This window comes from Balaenoptera acutorostrata, chromosome 5, assembly GCF_949987535.1.
Source record: "Balaenoptera acutorostrata chromosome 5, mBalAcu1.1, whole genome shotgun sequence".
Taxonomy (NCBI): Eukaryota; Metazoa; Chordata; class Mammalia; order Artiodactyla; family Balaenopteridae; genus Balaenoptera; species Balaenoptera acutorostrata.
Window position 1 is genome coordinate 44195952 of NC_080068.1, and position 19269 is coordinate 44215220.

The following is a 19269-nucleotide window of genomic DNA, read 5'->3' on the forward strand; positions in this document are numbered from 1 at the left end:
GTTTCCAAAAACATGAGGGACTTTTCTGGTTTCCCTTGAAATGTCATCCGAGTCCCCTAAATATGCCTTGGTGACATCATGACAATTTCAGTGACAGTATCAGGCATGCAAAACAGTAACATGCCTTGCTACCTTCCGTCTTGCCCCAGGGCAAATGTGACCATTGCTAAGGTAGAGACAGGATTCTCTGGTGCCCTTCAGGTTGCTGGCACCCAGCCTATGGCGAGGAATGTGAGCGGTGGCAGGAATTGATGAGGCGGTCTAGCAGGAGGGAGGGTCAGGAGAGGCTGGGGTTTGGAAGGTACTGGTCCATCAGTCAAATTCTGTCCAATTCGGAGAGTTGCCCAAAGATGAGCTGTCTTCTGTCAGACCTTGGGTAACCTGAATCCACACCTTCGATGGTCCTGATGTGTTTGTTGGGCTTCTTTTTCCACCAAATCCCTAACATTGTTGAGGCGCTCCAAGAATGCGTGGCCATGGACTTCTGTTTTACCTCCGGGTTTGCTAGGGTGAGCACAGCTCAGAAGAGAAACAACTGAGAATGTGAATCCCTGCTCTCCTACTTACTTACCAGCTGCATGGCCTTAGGCAAATGAACATCTCCAGACCTCAGCTTTCTCACCTGTAAAATGGGTATATCACTACTTCTTGCTCATGAGGCTGTGAGAATTAAATTCGATAATAGGTGTAAACTACTTAGCACAGTGCCTGGACCTTGGCTGATGTCCAGTAATTGTTAGCTGCTCTTATTATTATTGGTCCTGATGCTGGTTTTTTTTCTTTAGTAGAAGGAAAAAAGGCCCTCTTGCAGCACAATCAATTCTACAAAGCTGGCACACAACATGGCTTCGTTGCCTCTCTTGCATAGAAAAGATTGCTTTGGCTTGGGAAACAAGGGTTCTTTCTCAAAGTCTCCAAAGAGAAATGAACACAGATCCCCCTGTCCCTCCTCCCTCCCCCATTCCCTTCTCTTTCCTCCTCTCTTGCTCCTATTTTCCTCCAGAAGGCCATTATTTTGTAAAGAAGAATCTTTTTGTTCAGCTGATAACTCACCTGGTCTTTAGTGTTTTCTTTGGGGCTTTTTGAGCAGAGCCAGTTAAATTGCTGTAAAAACAGGGCCAAATCATTTCTCCTAAATGTCTTAGGGTGTCAGTTTTGACTTTTTTCCCCGTTTTTGTCTCCTTGAATTATCTTTTTTTTTTAAAAATCTTTAATGCTCAAACTACTAAAAAACTGAAAAACATAAATGAATCTTCCTTTTAAATCTTGTAATTCCCAGCCCATTGTTGCAACTCTTGCATTTTTAATAACCAGGCAAGCACTAAGAGCCCTACCCCAGGCTGGGTGGAATGCAGCGAAACCCGAGAGAATGGTGTGCTTTTGCTGGCTTAATAGTCCCAACAAGTATAAATATAGGTTGAGGTTAACATTATTAACTCGGTTTTTTTCTAACACTGGTCAAGGTCACTGCCAACTGCACTCTCATCCTGAAATGTGAAGTCGCTCTGCAGAGTGGAAAGCAGAGCGGGAATCCCAGCATTGCCACTTAGTTCAACTTCTGGCAGGCCCCTTTCTGGTGTGTGAGCCTCGGTTTCCTGGTCTCTGAAATAGGGATGGTAATACTGAGCTGAAAGTTGTTTTAAGAATCAGGGCAAATGTCAAACTGGTGCCAGAGGATAGACATGCAGTGCCCTCTGTTCCTACCAACCCCACCGTGGGCCAGGCGTCAGAGAAGCCGCAGGGCTTCCGTGTCTGTTTGTCTGGGACTTGGAGTTCTCGTGGCTCAAATATAAGGCATAGCCTTTAAATCCAAATAGATTATCCTGACCTCGTGTAACATTTAGTTCTCATCTTGTCCTGATTTGTGTATTGTATAACATCATAATAATTGCTTGGAAAAGTCACTGAGAGATTTACAAAAGGGTGACACCGTCATGGTGGTTTCTCTGAATTTTTATAAAAGGCAACATCGTCTTTGGTTGGCATTATTCTTGTCGAGCATTTATTTTGACATTCTGTAGTCTCTGGTGTGCGGTCTCGCCATCCCTCTGCTGTGACATGTCCTGCTTCTGTGGAAGTGCCACCCTGGGGTTAAGAGTGTGGACGTGAGAGTCAGAGGATCTGGGTTCAAGGCCCACCCCCCAGCTATAGCCTTGGGCAGGTTGCTCACCCCCCCCCCCCCCCCGTAGCCTCAGCGTCCCCAGCTGCACAGTGAGAAGAGCGGTACAACCAGCAGCATGTGGCAGCTGGAGTGAAAGGAACGAGAGTGAGGCACTTGGCCCTCGGTGCTTCCCTTCGCGCCTTCCCTTCCTTTAGCTCCCCCTTTGGTGGCTGGGACTTGTTCCGGCTGCCCCCTGGTTGTCAGAAAGCCCTGGTCAGGGGTAAAGCAGTTGGTTTTCTGAGTTTGTTTTCCCTGGCAATGGATTGGTGGCCACCCCAGCAGGGACCCGCTATCCTCCCTCATCAGTGTCTGCCGTTTGTTCACTCTGAGTGTGAACGGCCACGAGAGAAAGCCTCACAGTTGCACGTGCAGTCACATATTCACTTGTCCACTAATTCATTCATTCTTTTCCTTTTCAACTATTGTCCAAAGATATCAGAATCACTTGGGGATCTTTTAAAATATTCAGAAGCCTGGGCGCACTGCCCCGCCCCCGGACCTACTGCACTGGAATCTCTAGGAGTGAGGTCCTGGCTTTTTTGAAAAAGGCATTAAGGTGTTTCTGATGCACAGCGGGGCTGAGAACCATTATTTAATTCCCTTATCCATATTCAGTTATGCTTATTACTCACCCATTACTTGCCAGGCACCGACACCATCCCTGACTTCACGGCACTTAAGGCCAGTTGGCGAGACAGACGGGTGCACCAGTGAGAACCGCCAAGGCAGCATTAGCTGCAGGTGCCAGCCTGGGGGAGTTGGGGAGGCTTCCCGGGGGAGGAGGTGGCTGGACTGAGCCTCCAGGAGGCCCGAGGCTGGCTGGCCAAGGGGTTTGGGTGAGATGGCACTGTAGCCACAGGCTACAGAGCTCCCGAGGGGAGAGGGGAGAGCCAGTCAAGGACCTGGTGGTTCAGCGAGGCTGAAGGTGATCAGGGCCCAGATCCAGGGCAGGAAGATCCAACAGGACCAGGAAGACTAGGAGGAGATCAGGCTTTCGGAGGGGCTGCCCTTCAGCCTCTACCTGCCTCTCACCTCCTCTCACCCATCACACACACCAGCCTCTCTTGGTGTATAACTTCTAGACCAGACACATGGCAGCGGGATGAGTGAGTCTGAAGATTTTCGGGAAAGACCCTGAGGCAGACGCCTTGGAGCAGGTGTGCAGTGGGGCCGGGCACCTCTCTCAGGCTGGGCAGAGCTGAGGGAGACCTAGAAATAATGTCTCAGCTGGGCCTTTGATCTCACAGATTCAGGGGTATTGTCCCAGGCCTAAATTACTAAAATGCCCCAAGGGTATAATAGCACAGGCATACCAGACCCAGGGCTCTCTCCTCCTCCTGTGTTCCTCTTTCCTCTGTTTCTCAGAGGTACAGGTGTGTAGGGGAGTTCTTCTCACCTCACTTCCTCCCTTGAACCTGAGCTTAAACAGCTGGTTCTCACTACCCTCCTCAATGTCCTGCTTCCCATTTCTGCAGCTTATTACGGAGGGCTCTGTGGGTCCCTGCAGGCTGTGGTCCAGCAACATCACCTGGGAGCTTGTTAAAAAGAAAGACTCTCAGACCCCACCCTGGACCTATTGAATCACTACCTGCACTGATAAGGTCTCCAGGTGACCCATCTGCAGTGAACTTAGAGAATCACTCCCTCAAGTCAGGCCACAGGCCGACGGGTCAGAGAAGCTGCACATGGGTGGGATTTGGCAACTCTTTCTTTTTCCGTTTAATGGCCTCCTCCCCTTTGCCTCCCCTCCTCCCCTCCTGCCTCTTTGTAGCTTATTTTAGCACATGTCCCGATCCTGCTTCTCTTGCCAACAAAAGGCTGTTGCTAAAATCTTTCAGCCGGCAGCAGTGATGTTTAATTCATGGGCTAGAAAATTAATTTTATGTTCATGAGTAGAGCTGGAGAAAAATAACAGGAAGTCTCTGTGCATGGCCCTTGGGAATTCAGCATGTCTGTTTAACTGGTAAAACAGTTAACAGTTCATTTACCAGATGAACGGGTAAAGGCGAGGGGGCCTCAGGAAAGGGCCACCTTCCACAAAGGATGCTTTTGGCTGCAAGTAGCACAAAACTCAACTTAGGATGGCTTAAAAGATAAGGACAATTTCTAATTTCACTGGTAGGTAATCCTAAGGTAGGGCACTTGTGGGATGACTCAGTAATAACATCAAAGTGCAGGTTTCACTTCTGCCATGATGGCCTTGTGGGATTTAGTTTTCCTTGTGGTTACAAGATGGCTGCCAGAGTTCCAGGAGTTACAACAGTGTCCTACAGAAGAAGAGAGAGGCTGCCCCTTCCTGAAGTCTCATCAGAGAGAAACTCTCTCCTGGTCATCTCACAGCTGATGTCTCCTCAAGTCTCACTTGCAGGATTGTGTCCCAAGTCCCTTGTTAAACCATCACTGGCAAGGGATTCAGGCTAATCAGTGTTAGCCACTGAGCCACATGCCACATGAGGCGGGGGTTAAGAGCCAAACACAACCCAGGCTCTGGGGGAAGGGAGCAGAGGGCATGGCTGCTGGGACAGCCCACACCTCTGCTCCCGGGCCTGCCTTTACTCCCTCTCATGACCTTCCCTCTTTGGTGTCCCCTCCATTCCCTGGAAAGGCTCTGATTTCCTATTTTAGCTCGCTCTTCCCCTCTACTCCCTACCCGCTCCGCTTGTCTCCAGTCCTGCTGTCATTTCAGCGAGGTGTAAACGTCGGCCTTTTCCGTGAGGCTCTGCGCTCTCCCGTAGCACATCTGCCTCCCCAGAGCCTGGCAATGGCCTCTGCTCAACACACACTGTGCTGGGGAATGGATGCAGGAGGAGACGAGTGAATGAGTTTAATCTTTGTGTGGCCTTCCTTTCTAAGGAAAGTTTTCATGTTGTTTCTTTAAAGATGTTTTTGCCCCTGTAAGAGAACTTTCCATGTGATTTGGGGAAAGGACTGGGGAGCGAGAAGCCTTTCTCAGTGCCCCAGGAACCTGCATGCCCCTCTGCACCCGAGTCCACCTGGGAGTCACCCTGACCTCAGTGGGGAGCTTGCCGAATTCTCTATCGCTCCTCTGGGTTTTTATGGGGTGAGACGGGGCTGGGGAAGGTTGCTCTGGGCACAGGGAAGTGTTAAATGCCTTGTGGGAGAATGGATTTAAAAAGAAGAAGATGGACAGTGAGTGACTTAGAATGTGTTCTTTACCAAGGTTTTCCATGGTGACACACTTTCCTCAGACTGATGAATGGTTTTATTGGCTGGTCATTTTCTTCATTGTTCAGGTGACGCAGAACGTCAGTGATGACGTCACAGTCAGATTTCTGTATTCTTGCCTCAAATTTTACTTAAAAGGGCATTTAAAAGTCCACTTAAAAAAAAAAAAAGTCCACTTAATCTCACCCAGCAGGTACTCTTTTTTTAAAAAAAATAAATTTATTCATTTTTGGCTGCGTTGGGTTTTCGCTGCTGCACGCGGGCTTTCTCTAGTTGTGGCGAGCCAGGGCTACTCTTCATTGCGGTGCGTGGGCTTCTCACTTCGGTGGCTTCTTTTGTTGCGGAGCACGGGCTCTAGGCGCGCGAGCCTCCGTAGTTGTGGCGCACGGGCTTGGTTGCTCTGCGGCATGTGGGATCCTCCTGGACCAGGGCTCGAACCCGTGTCTCCTGCATTGGCAGGCGGCTTCCCAACCATTGCGCTACCAGGGAAGCCCTGCCCTTAAAATGGAAAAAAAATAAAAAATCAAATACCAGTGGACTTGGAAATGAAGAGGTACAAGAATAGAGTTTAGAACTCAGGTTTAAATTTGTTTTCTTCCTATATCACTGTCTGTTGTATGAATACCATCATGCCCTCGCAATTTGGCTGTATTGGTTTTAGCTCGGTTCCCTAAAGAGACAATGACTGTAAATGCAGCCTGTGACCTGAATGAGCAAGGCCATCTCCCAAAGCATCCTCCACCTCATCGTCAAAAAACATTTATCAAGCAGGCAATTAATTTCCTATGGTCTTGAGCCAGGCACTGTGTAAAAAAACAGAGACCTGGTCTCTACCCTCCTACCTTTTATAACTCAGAGGAACAGCTGTGATTTTCCCCAAGTAGTGCATCCAATTTAACGTTCTCTTGGCATGAGTAGAAGTGGAAAATACTCTTACTTCTTTAAAAGTTCTATGCATGAAATTAGAAATGAATTTCTAAAATGTAACTTTCCTGGAGTAGTTTGTCGGTTCCCTCCTCTAATAAATACATTCATAAGAAGCTTTTGCAGATGGTTACAATGAAGATCGTCTCTATTCTCAGCCTGTGAGTCACTGGAGTGTCCCTGAAAGCATTTGTTTTGCCCTAGAGTCTCTATAAGCAAAAGAAGGTATTTATTAGCAAGTGTGAATAATGCCCACATATCTCCCCCTCCCATCGCCCACTCCCAAATCCATTGTGTTTGGCTCCCTAGCTCCTGACAAGTGGGTGAGTCATTAACATTTTTGAGCTCTGCTTGAATTACTCCAGGGTCTTGACTCCATCTGGAGCTACCGTCTGAGCATAGACTGGGTATGAACCTAAACTTGGCAGAGCTCCCACGAGGGTTGGAATAAAGCATAGTTATTAGAGCTAATATTCCTTCCTGCACAGAGCTGGTAGTCAGTCAGTGTTCGCCCAGTGGTTAAAATCATTGGATAACTGTGCCTTCCCTGGTGCTCCTGGAATTCCCAACAATCCAAGAGCTAAAGGGCCAATACCTGGCTCAGTTGCAGGGCTTAAATCTAAAAATAAATCTGTTCTGATTGATTGGTTTTGATTGGTTGGTGCCCTTGTGGGTTGTCAGTTTTTTTTTAATTGAAGTATAGTTGATTTACAATATTGTGTTACTTTCACATATACAGCAAAGTAATTTGGAGATATATATATATATATATATTCCTTTTTTGATTCTTTTCCATTATAGGTTATTATAAGATATTGAATATAGTTCCCTATGGTGTACTCAAATATTTTTAATATCATCTCTGCATATGCATTTTCTTGTTATCATATGATTCATATAATCTTCAGCTTCTATCCTTTTCTATTTTAACTGAATGAGAACTTTGAAAAAATCAGTCAGTCATTCTGGCTTAAATTTATATCCTAAATCATGTAAGAAAAGGTATTAGAGCCCAATCTAAGTTCTGGGGTTGAAAGTAAATCACCTGTCCAAATAAAAACTTCTTTTGTGATAGAGGCAATGTGTGTCTAAAAGGTGATTTTTATTCTCTAGTTTATAATTGCCTTTATGTAAGATTCCCCCCGAAAGATTTGATATTAATCATCAGAAAAAAATAACATTGGAAAAGTCAGATTGTGAAGGTGTATCGCTAAGTGTTGGGAGTTGGGAGGACAACGTGGAGGACCTTACCGCTAATCCAGGTGGTACTCCTAGCTCACAGGTCATTGCCCGTGATGTTGTGGACTGTGTCTAGGATCCCAGCAGCCCAGGGTCGGTGCCACTCAAACCATACCTGAGGCTTGGTACAGGGAATTGTTTTAATGATAGAAAATTTCAAACATACATAAAAGTAAAGAGAATGGAGTCTCTATCCCCACACCCACCCCTCACCTGGGGATTTTTTTTTTTTTTGGTAACTTTTTACTTTGATATATAATTTCAGATACATAGAACAGTTGTAAGAACAGTACAGGGAACTCCCATTTACTCTACGCAGACTGAACAATTTCCATCTTATCCCATTGGCTTTATCATATTCTCTATGTGTATATGTATACATATGTGTGACTACTATTTTTTCTGAGCCATTTGAGAATAAGTCGGAGATATTGTGTCCTTTTATCTCTAAATACTTCAGTATGTATTTCCTAACAATAAGAATACAACCACAGTACAATGTTCAAAACCAGGAATTTAACCTTGATATTATCGTGTTTTTTTTTTTTGCGATGCCCAGCAGCACATGGGATCGTAATTCACCCACCAGGAATGGAACTGGCCCCCACTGCTTTGGAAGCACAGAGTCTTAACCACTGGACCACCAGGGAAGTCCCAACCTTGATATTATCTAATCCACAGTGGATAGCCGAATGTCATCAGGTATCCTAGCAATGTCCTTTATAGCTTACCCCCCCCCCCCTTTCGGATTAGATTGAAGCAAATTCAAGACAATTGCATCTGTATATACTTAAGTATCCAGTATTAGTTGGGGTACTTCTGGCTACATCGTCCTCATGGAAAACCTCGGGGGCCACCTTTCCCCTACCAACTTCCCCCAGCTCTTTGCGGGAAAACATTTGTGAGGGGCAGTTTTCAGAAGCGGGAAGGGGTAGAAACTGAGAAGCAGACATAGGTAATGAGCGAGGCAGTAGTTCTCAGGCTGGTCTGCGGACTGTGTATTGGGGGTCATCTGAGCTGCTCGTGCAACGTGCAGATCAGGGGGCTCTACCCAGACAGGAGCTCCACCCAGGCCCTACAGGATGAGAACCTCTGGGAGCAACCCGGACTCTGCATTTTAACAGGTACCACGGGTAGCTCTTATACCCTGTGGTTGGAGGTGCTCTGACCCGGAGGCAGGTGCCCTGGGAGTGATGCTGTGTCCGTAGCAGTTTAATGTCACATCCCCACACACCTGCCCCGTCTCAGAACAGGTGCAAGGCTGTTACATTGCCTCCAATTCCACTAGCCCGAGATTCCTTAGGGTTGATAAGAGGCAGCATTTGGGGAATGGGAATAGCTGCAGGGGCTCCTCTCTCAGCACACAGCTTCTTACACAGGGCTGATCCCGAGGGGGTGGGAGTTTCACTGGAGAGAGGAGAGTTAAAGCAGAAGGAGAACCTGTGATCGGACCCGGACCCGGACCCGGAATGCTTTGTGGCGTGGAGTGAGCTTGTTTCCCCGGGGCGGGGTGGGGGTAGGTGCTTGGATCATCCCTGGGGTGGAAGGCTGTTCAGAAGAGGTGAAGAAAACCCAGGAGAAAGCCTCAAACAAACAGCCCTAGGCAGAAACCTCCACCTGCTTGGAAGAGGGCCCTGAAACCTTTCTTAGGACTGCGGAGGGGACTCAGGTGTGGCAGCCAACTGCGCAGCCTCAGCGCCTCCCCTGCCCGATCTTCCCCTCCGGGAAGGCAGCCCCAGTAAGAGTAGCGGTGGCATCATTATTATCGCTCCCAGGACCAGACAGCGAGTTGGTGCAGGAAATCCGCTGTATAGACGTGACCGCGTTCAGGAAACGTGTCCATTTAAAACATGGAGGTCGATGGAGCCCTTCTCTCAGGCCCCTTTCATTTCTGAGGGTCGGGGCTTTCCAGTCGTCTTCATTTGCTGAGGAGCAAATACTTCTTAGAGCAGGCAGGCGGGGACACAGTGCAGCTCTGCCTGGGACAAGGCACACTTTAGGGGCGTCCTGGACCTAGGCTCCTCTGCTACCTGAGATACAAGGACCCTTGTAAATGATTCTGACCCACCAAGAGATGACAACCATTGGGGAGACGCTCTAGATGTTCACTGTGCATCCGATGGGCGGCAGTGGGCTTAATTCTAACCTGCATCCTGTCAATGTGGCCACGTGACAAAGGTGACCAGGTGACACAGGTGACCACCCTCACCTAGGACAGTAATCCCAGTGGCTGTTTCAGTTCCTCCCGCTGTTGAATCTTCCTCTCCGTTCTCTTGAAAAGGCGCTGCGCTCTCCAAGTCCTTTTCCATTTTAGCACGAGTGGTTCTCAAGCTGTAGCTCGTGCCAGTTTAGATCTCGGGGCTCATTCAGCCTTGCTCAGGGGAGCCGGGCTGGGTTTCTCTCATTCAGAGATAAGTGTGAAGAGGCAGCAGAGAGGCTTCCAAACCCGGGCAGGCTTGGAGTCTTCACAGAGAAAGAGAGATGCAAAGTCCTGAAAGCAGAGCTCGCATTGGCGCTGTGCCCAGACTGCGCGAAGTGTGGGAGCAGCTCCCGGAGAGGCAAACAGACAGGTGGGCCTCCTTGGCCCCCTGGGGCTGCCAGGTGCTTCTTCAGTCTAAAGGCTGGAGGCAAGAGTCTGGACTCAGGTATAGCTTTGCTGATTAGCAAAAGTTCTTATCTCCCAAGTCTCTCCCTGGTCAGGGCCATTCCTAGTGGACATGAATTGGGTTTATGAAAAAAGTATTTGAAAGTGCCAAGGAGGTTCCCGCACCGTCGTGATGATGCTGAATAGGCAGATTGATGTTCTGATGTGTACCCGGGTTCAGGAGCAAGTGAGGGAGCACTTCTGGGGTGCGCTTTTCCACCTGCTTGGAGGCAGGCAGGTGGAGAGATTTAGGTGACTAACTAACTTGTGTTTTGCACACATTTATGGACATGTGCCCAGCATGGGCCAGATGCTGGGAATACACAGGTGAGTGAGCAAGCTATCATTCCTGCCCACAAGATGCTCACGATCTAGAAGAGGAGACAGACCTAGGAGAATTGTAACTCAGTGTGATGAATGCCAGGACCGAAGTGGGCCTGAGGTGCAGGGATGGCTAGAGGAGGTGGGTGTTGTAACTGTTTTAATCCACACAACAATAATCCTACAGGGCCTTAATGTCTTCACGGCTGTTCTGAAGAACAGCAAAACTTTGCAAACAAAATTATTTCCTAACTAAGTAGAGGGGAAGCTTAACCCAATGAATGCATTTGGTGGCAAAATCTGACCTAAACTGTTTATCCTTTTCAGTCTGAATGTTCGTATTTATGTGTTGTGTGACAGACCCACCATGGGTATTACCATAATGCATAGGCACTCTATTACCTTTATCAAATCTGAACAATTCTGAACCTTGAAGCACATCTGACCCTTGGGTTTTGATGAGGGACTGTGGACTTGTCCTGGTATCGTCTGCATTTTGCATCTGAGGAGGCAGAATGCAGGGCGGACTCATTTGCCCAAGATCCAGAGCTGCTAAGGGGCAGTCAGGGCTTGCGGGAATGTCCTTCTGATGCCTGAGCCCTGCTGGACACCCTCAGGTGACACTGCCTTGAGAGGCACCGACTTACACAGCAGTGGTTTGCGCACCGGGCTCATGGGTGGCTCTGGAGTGGGGATGGATCGGATAGCATTGCCCAGGGATGTACCCAGGTGGCCGTGACGGGGATGTGGGTGTCAGTCTCCCCCTTGGCCCGGGCTCATCCACCTCACTCTGGTGGTAGTCAGATCCTATTTAACAGGGAATGGGGATTTTGTGCCTCTCTGCCCACAAGATGTGCTGTTGCCATGTCAAAATCTGTCCCCCACCACACCCCGCCCAGGTCATCTCTCACTGCTTCTTGTCTCCATTCTTTGAACATTTTTTTCCCATCACTGGCTTCGGGTCTGTTACCCGTAAGGTCTCTTCAACCAGTGGGAAAGAGGTACTTGTTAATAATTCTGGTGTTTTTTAGGTTGGCCGCACGATCAGCTTTGTGTACAGGCAGGAAGTAGCCAACAGGGAGAAGTGATTTTAGGGACACAGGCCTTAAACAGCCTTCAAATTACCTTCCTTAGCTGTCCTAGCAATTGGAGCAGGGGTTCTGGGCTGAGGCTGGATGCCTCAGTGGTTTCATGAGCCCCCAAAATAGGTTTTGTGTGTTGGCATTTTTCTTCCATTGGATTCTCAGCAGAGCCTGTGACTTTAAAAAGGTTAAGTGCTGCTGGGTTGGAGTGAGGCTCATTAAACATGTCAGCATTTCCCAAAAGGATAAACAGTAAATGAGTGTTCATTTATATACTCTCTTCCATTATCCTGTCGTGTATCTATAGTCAATATGATCACTTTCATGCTTTAGTTAATAGCTAGGATAATTAAGCCTTGGTAGGCTGAAGGGAAAACTTGGGAGCTTCTGGATTCAATAGGCTTTTATGGGGTAGGTCTACCTGGAGTCCCCCAAATGAGGGATCCCGTTGGATTGTGGCACAACCCAAGGACAAAAAACAAAGGGTGTTTTTCATCACTTTGCTTACTTCATAATTTTGCCAGGTCTTCTCATCACGAGGGAAGCAGTGATGGTTCCTCCAAGGGCCTTTCCCTGCCTCAGCTTAGCTCTGCTTGTTAAACACACCCCGGTGATAAGAATCTAAGGAGGTAGTGCATGATTTTCCTCTTGCTGCTGTAACAAATTATCACAAAGTTAGTGACTTACAGCAAAACAAATTTATAAACTTACGGTTCCATAGGTTAGAAGTCCGACACAGTTCTCACTGGGTTAAAATCAAGGTGTCAACAGGGTGACATTCCTTTGTGGAGGCTCTAGGGGAGAATCTGTTCCCTTGCCTTTTCCAGCTTCTGGAGGCTGCCTGCATTTCTTGGCTCATGGCCCCTTGTTCTGTCTTCAAAGCCAGGCTCTATCTTCGACCTAGAGGTCAAGTCCTTCTCACATAGCATCACTCTGACCTCCTCTTCTGATTCTCTTCCACTTTTAAGGACCCTTGTGGTTACATTGGTCCCACTTGGACAATTCGGGATAATCTCATCTTTGAAGTCAGCTGATTAGCAACCTTAATTCCATCTGTAACCTTAATTCCCCTTTGCCATGTAATGTAACATATTCACAGGTACCAGGGACTAGGACGTGGACATCTTTGGGACATCATGCCTACCACACCCAGACACCAAAGAAAACTAATCTGCATTAATTCCTTTGGTTATTCTAAGTACCACCTGGACAGAAACACTCAGTTATGTATAACCTTCCTTCGAGGAGAGGTTGTCCTTGTGAGAGGCATATCAAAGGGTCACGACATCGCAAGTTCTCTGACCTCATCCTCCCCTTCCTGGGACTGGGGGGAATGTCTGGCCATCCCACTGGTTGTGACCTACTTTCCAGGAATAGCCCTGGAGCATGTAGCCCTCTTAGGGACCTTCTAAAGGATGTGTTGATGCTAACGTTTGACTGCCCACATCTGGCTAGTCCCAGGGGTGACGTATGTTAGCAAAAATTGGCTGGAGGCAGCTTAGGGTCTTGAAACCATCAGATAAACATTTTATTAGGGATGTGTGTGAGGAGAGATTCCTGGCCTGCCTGGAATATAATTTATGATTGTGTGTACAGTGTGTGAGCAGAGATGAGAGGACAGAGATGGGAAAACAGAAACCCAACAGTAACATTAGCCACAGAAACAGGTGCAAATCTATGCAGGAAAATGCAGAGGGGAAAAAAGCCGTGGTCATTTGACCTGTGTCACATCAAAATGGCAGCAAGACCTTGGAGGGTAGGATGTTCAGGGGGAAAAGGAGTCTCAAGCCAGTAGCAGCATCTTTCCGGGCAGAGGGACTTTGTCTTGGTGAGGAGATATTGGCTAATTGCATGGATCTGGGGCTTTTGTTGGTTTTGTTTTGGTTCCAAACGGTGGTCGGAAAAGCATCTCTTATAGTGACTGTGTGCAGCCCTGGCCCTGCACAAAGTCCTGAGACTGGGGACAGGGAAGGTAGGGAGAAGGTGACCAAGCAACTTTCCCAGAAGCAGGACCAGCTACATAATTTACAGGGCTGGGTGTAAAATGAAAATACAGGGCCCTTGTTCAATAATTATCAAGAATTTCAAGATGGTGGTGGCAGAGTATTTAGCCAAGCATGGGGCCCTCCTACGGCCTTGCGTTCTCACACTGGTCACACACCATGAAGCATGAAGTGGCCACTGCCCAGGGCAACGTTCCCTGTGTGTGTCCTTGGCTCTCTCTGATATCACGAGTGATGTTCGAGGCCTCTTTCCCAGGGAGTTAGCAGGACCATGGGCCTTGGCCCCGAGGACTTACTTTCATATCATAGAAGTTGTCTTGATTGCACTGGATATTTGATGCTGCTTGACAGGTACTTTGCTCCGTCTGTGGGGAGCCCACATTCCAGGGGCAGGAAGCAAGAGGGGCGAGGAAGAGAAACTTGGGGCTCTTAGAGTCTTCCCTTCCGGTGGTGTGACCTCAGACAAGCAACTTAGATCCTCCCCATCCCTATGGAGTGTGAGAAAATATTTGCAAATCACGTATCTAAAAAGAAGTTAATATCCAAAGTATACAAGGAGCTCATACAACTCAGTAGCAAAAACACCATATAACAAAATTTAAAAGTTGGCAAAGGACCTAAAAAGACATTTTTCCAAAGATGACAAACATTTGGGGAACAGGTATATGAAAAGGTGATTCACATCACCAGTCATCAGGGAAATGCAAATCAAAACCACAATGAGATATCACCTCACACCTGTCAGTATGTGTATTATGAAAAAGACAAGAGATAAATGCCGGTGAGGATGTGGAGGAAAGGGAATCTGTGTGCACTGTTTTTGGGAATGTAAATTGGTACAACCAGTACTGAAAACAGTATGGAGATTCCTCAAGAAAATAAAATTACAATACCATGTGATCCAGCAACTCCACTTCTGGTCATATAGCAAAAGGAAACAATATTTTTTTAGGAGTTCCCCAGCTGTGCAGTGGTTAAGACTTCGTGCTCTCACTGCTGAGGGGAGGGCCTGGGTTCAATCCGAGGTTGGGGAACTAAGATCCCACTAGCCACGTGGTACGGGAAAAAAACAAAAACAAAAACAAACTTTGAAATGTTATTCACAGTAATGGTATGGAAAGAACCTGCCTGTCTCTCACAGATGAATGGATAAACAAAATGTGATACATACACACACACACATACACACACACATACACACAAATATACATACATAACGTACACAATGGGATATTATTCAGCCTTAAAGTAAATCCTTACACTTGCAAGAACATGAATGAGCCTGGAGAACATTATGCTAAGTGAAATAAGCCTGATGGAGAAAAGACAAATGCTGCCCGGTATCACTTATGTGTGGAATCTAAAAAAAAAGTTGGAATCATAGAAACACAGAGCAGAAATTGTTGCCTGCAGTTGGGCATGGGGGGAAATGGGAACACGCTGGTCAATGGGTACAAATTTTCAGTTAGAACATGAGGGATAAAATGAAGGAATAAGGTCTGAGGAGCTAATGTATAACATGGGGACTAACTGATGATGCTGTATTCTGTAACTGAAAATTTCTGAGAGAGTAGAATTTGTGTCCTCACAAAAAGTAAATATATGACAGGTGATGGGTATGTTAATGAACTTGATTGTGAGAATCCTTTCACAATATATACGTATATCAAATAATCACATTATACGTTTTAGATATATTACAGTTTTGTCAGTTATGCCTCAAAATAGCTGTAAAAAGAGGAAAACGATCAACAAAATTTACAAAACTAGTTAGATTGACTATTAAAAAGAACAAAATATGTAAAATCAGAAATGAAGAAAGGGACATTACTACCAATTTTGTAGAGATTAAAAGGCTTACAATAGGGTACTATTGACAGTTGTAGACCAACTAACTTGATAACTTAGATGAAATGAACACATTCCTAGAAACACGCATCCTACCAAGAAATACAAAATCTGAACAGATCTAGAAGTTAAGATATGGAATCAGTTATCAAAAATCTCCCAACAACTGAACGCCCAGCACCAGGTATCTTCATGGTGAATTCTACCAACAACTTAAAGAAGAATTAACACCAATCCTTCTCAAGTTCTTCCAAACAATTTAAGAGGAGAGAATGTATCTTCACTCATTCGATGAGGTTAACATTACATCAATTACAAACCTAAAGACACTACAAGGAAAGTACACTACAGACCAATATCCCTTATGAATACTGATGCAAAAACCCTTTAAAATAATAAGAGACAGAACAGCCCATTATAAGGATTACACATCATGACCAAATGGGATTTATTCTTGCAAGGCAAGGTTGGTTCAACATATGAAAATCAATCAATGTAGTATAGCACATAAACAGATTGAAGGGACTAAACTCCATGTGATCATCTTAATTGATGCAGAAAAAACATTTGACAAAATTCAATGCCATATTATGATTAAAAAAAAAAAAACAACTCAACAAACCAGGAATACAAGGTGATGACTTCAACATAACAAAGGTCACAGATAGAAAACCAACAGCTATTATATTCAGTGGTGAAATCTTTCTCCCTAAGATCAGGAACAAAGGAAGGATGCCTGTTGTCACCACTTCTATTCAGCAAAGTACTGGAATTCCTCGCCAAATAAATAAGGCAAGATAAAAAATAAAAGGCATCTAAATCGGAAAGGAAGAAATAAAATTATATTTGTTCAGAGACAACACACAAGCACCAAAAAAAATCTGTTAGAATTAATAAATGAATTTAGAAAATTTGCCAGATACAAAATCAACACTCAAAAATCAGTTGTTTCTCTATACACTAAGAATGAAAAGTTTGAAAAGGAAAGTTAAAAAAAAATACCATTTAAAATATCATGAAATATAGTAAAAGACGAGGACTAACTTAACCAGCGGGACAAAAGACATGTACATTGAAAACTAGAAAACGTTGCTGAAGGAAATTAATGAAGACACCAATAAATGTAAAGGCATCTTGTGTTCACAGATTGGAGGACTTAATGTTGTTAATATGTCAACACGACTTAAGGGGATGTACGGATTAAAAGCAATCTCTTTAAACATCACAGTGAGGTTTTTTCAGAAGTAGTAAAATTCATCCTAAAGTTCATATGGAATTTAAAAGGCCTGAATAGTCAAAATAATGTGGAAAAAGAACAAAATTTGAAGTTTCAAATTTCTTGATTTCAAAACCTACTACACAACCACAGTAATCAAAATAGTACTGGCATAAACACACCTACAGGACGGAGAATAGGCCAGTGGAACAAAATAGAAACCCAGACGTAAACCCGTATATACATCACCAAATGATTTTCAACAGGAGTGCCAAGACCACCCAATGGGGAAAGGATAGCGATTTCAACAAATGGTACTGGAAAAACAATATCCACATTCAAAAGAATGACGGTAGACCCTTACCTTACACCACATACAGAAATTAACTCAGCGAATCAAAGACCTAAATGCGAGACCTAAAACTATAAAACTCTTAGAAGAAAGTTCTGGGAAGAAAACCATGACATGAAATTTGGCCAAGAGTTCTTGAATATGACACCAAAAGTGGAGGTTGTAAAAGAAATAGATAAACTAGGTATTCAAAATTTAAAAATACTCCTTTCATCAAAAAATAAAACGAACCTGCTGAATGGGAGAAAAGATTTGCCAATCCTATAGCTGATAAGGTTAATATCCAGTATGTATACACTTGTACACTGTTGGTGGGTATGGAAAATGGTGCACCCAGAAAGGAAAACAGTATGGTGGTTCCTCAAAACATTAAAAATAGAATTACCATATGATCCCATAATTCGAGTTCCTATTAAATACTCAAAAAGAATTGAAATTATGAACTCAAAGAGTTATGTGTTCACCCGTGTTCATAGCAGAATTATTCACTATAGGCAAAAGGTGAAAAAACTCAAGGGTCCATTGAAGGATGAAGGGATATACAAAATGTGACCTATACAAACAATAAATCAATATTCAGTCTTAAAAAGGAAGGGAATTCTGACACATGCTACAACATGGATCAACCTTCAGGCATTACGCTAAGTAAAATAAGCCAGTCACAAGAGGACAAATACTGTATGATCCCACTTATATGAAGTACATAGAGTAATCAAATTCACAGAGACAGAAAGTACAATGGTGGTTTCCAGGGGTGAGGGGGCAAGGGAAATGGAGAGTTGTTGTTTCATGAGTACAGATTCTTATAGCTTTGCAAGATGAAAAGTTCTGTGGATGGATGATGGTAATGATAGCACAGCAGTGTAAATATATTTCATGCCTCTGGCCTGCTCTCTTAAATTGTTAAGATGATAAATTTTATGTTATGTATATTTTACCAGAATTTTTTTAAATAGAGGAAAATTAAGACATTCATATAAAGAAACACTGACGAAGTTCATTACTAGTAGATCTGCTCAATAAGAACTGTTAAAGGAATCCTTCAGGCTGAAATGAAACGTAACTTGAAACCATATGAAGAATTAAAGAACAATGGTAAAGGTAACTACACTAAGTTTAAAAGGCCAACTCATTTGCAGTTAGGGTTTGTAACGCCTCTTTTCAAAATGTGATTTAAAAGACAAATATATAAAATAGTTATTATAAGGCTATTAATGGGCACACAATACATAAGGATGTCATTTGTGACAAGTGCAGTGTAAACGAGGATTGCATACTACCGTGTGGTAGGCATAATTCAAATCCCTGCCTCAGTGAACTTACAAGTTACACTGTATATAATGGACCTTTGGTGTCAGTCTTGAGTATTAGAAACCATGATGTCAGACCCTAATGTGCCGGGGTTTATTGCATCATACACAGCATATGAACAAAAATCATATGAATGATCAAGCTTACTTTAAGAAGATCAACATGCTGTCATATATAGTTGGGTGAACCCTTAACAATTGGCTTTGCTTTCTTCCACTGCTTCTTATAGCCAAATATTGTGCAGCTTCGTGACAGACTTTGTAGGGCACAAGGAGATCCAGCACCAGGACAACAGGAGTCACCTAAAGTTCCTTATGAGAGGCAGCAGCTGCCCAAGGGCAGGCCTGGACCAGTTGCTGGCCACACACAGATGCCAAGAGCTCCAGCTCAACAATATTATCCCCGTGTGAGTGATATGGTCCAGATTAAAGGAGGAACATTTATGTATTTCAAATTGGTGGTTTTAGTTTCTTGAGTAAGAGACCAGTGATAAAACTAGACAACGTATTATTTTAATGGCTATAGGTTTTCTGTTCTTGAAAGTAGCATTTATGATGTTTTTAAAAATTATCCCTTTAATCTAGTCAAATAATTTACAAACTAGGTAAAATTAACTTCAGCTTTCTGGGGAGATTTCTTCTTATTTCTCCATCACTCCAGCTTAAATTACACATGTACATCTGTTCTTGAAATTTTTACAATTTGATTCATCTAACTAAGTCAAGTAGTGGGAACAATTTTGTGGGTAATTTGGTCAATTTTTTAAAGTGTTTTTAGAAAATAGTCTCTTTTTAAGTATTATTTTCTGAGTCATTAGTGTGGTTTTACTATGTCTTCTGTATCAGCACAATAAAGAGTATCCAGAATACAAACATTTTTTTGGACAACTTTATATTAGAGAAAAGTGAGTGACCAAAGGTATATAAAGTTGTAGGTCATGGGGAATGTAAAGATGATTAAATAATTTTTATTAATAAACTAA

At 44.4% G+C, this 19269-nt stretch overlaps 1 protein-coding gene and 1 long non-coding RNA gene across 2 annotated transcripts in view; one reads left to right on the forward strand and one right to left on the reverse strand.

Moving 5' to 3' along the window:
* Positions 1-19269, forward strand: part of LOC130708202 (NUT family member 2G-like) — a gene marked incomplete at its 5' end in the record, with an annotated part of 111424 nt that overhangs the window by 3362 nt on the left and 88793 nt on the right. The window lies entirely within an intron of this gene.
* LOC130708215 (uncharacterized) lies at positions 10194-13938 on the reverse strand. The gene is made up of 3 exons (XR_009008305.1): positions 13857-13938; positions 12066-12211; positions 10194-10377 (listed from the first exon to the last, which is right to left on the reverse strand). It is a non-coding gene; the product is annotated as an uncharacterized LOC130708215 (long non-coding RNA).